Source organism: Diaphorina citri, unplaced genomic scaffold (assembly GCF_000475195.1).
Source record: "Diaphorina citri unplaced genomic scaffold, Diaci psyllid genome assembly version 1.1 scaffold30774, whole genome shotgun sequence".
Taxonomy (NCBI): Eukaryota; Metazoa; Arthropoda; class Insecta; order Hemiptera; family Psyllidae; genus Diaphorina; species Diaphorina citri.
This window is the reverse complement of record NW_007408111.1, coordinates 10,063-10,734: the sequence shown is the minus strand read 5'-3', so window position 1 is coordinate 10,734 and position 672 is coordinate 10,063. Positions and strand designations below refer to the sequence as shown.

The window sequence follows — 672 nt, the reverse complement described above, 5'->3', positions numbered from 1 at the left end:
CAACGCATAAAAATAGGTCAGTAGGTACATAATTAGGTATTTTTTTTTTAGTTTTTTGGAAATGAACCTCCCTAGATCTTAGGTGAATTTAGCTTTCTTTGTGCATTGCATATTCAAAATAATTACAGGCGGTCATACAATTTATTTAAAAGCTGAGAAACAATCTAATGATGATACCTAATACAATAGAGATACCTACTTACCTAAGTAAGCAAGGTAAGTACCTACCTCTACCTACCGTATTTTGGTGATTAGCTAATTAATAATTGGACCACTAAACCGAAAAATGTTGAGCTTACTATGCCACCCACCTTACCATAGAGGTTGTTGTGGCATTTCAATAAGTAGGTACCTATTGTACCTACTTACATACCTACCCAAGAACCCACAGATTTCTCGAGTACCTACCTAGGGTAAATTAATATTTGTACCTACTTAAATATTTTCTCTTCCTTCTCTCCATAGATGTCCGGTTATCTCCACCACCCTGTACTAAACATCCTCTGGCTATTTCTCATCGGCAAGAAGTTCTCCTACACCGACCGAACCTACACTCAATTCCTACATAGCTGTGAAGAGTCATTCAGGTAATTATTACTGTTGTTGTTGTTGTTGTTGTTGTTGTTGTTGTTGTTGTTGTTGTTGTTGTTGTTGTTGTTGTTGTTGTTGTTG

At 36.3% G+C, this 672-nt stretch overlaps 1 long non-coding RNA gene across 1 annotated transcript in view; it reads left to right on the top strand.

The window, feature by feature from the left end:
- The first annotated feature begins 463 nt into the window (after window positions 1-463).
- Window positions 464-672, top strand: part of LOC113473426 — a 9,997-nt gene continuing 9,788 nt past the window's right edge. The window contains exon 1 of the long non-coding RNA XR_003395402.1: window positions 464-587. This is a non-coding gene — a long non-coding RNA (uncharacterized LOC113473426). The remainder of the gene's footprint in view (window positions 588-672) is intronic.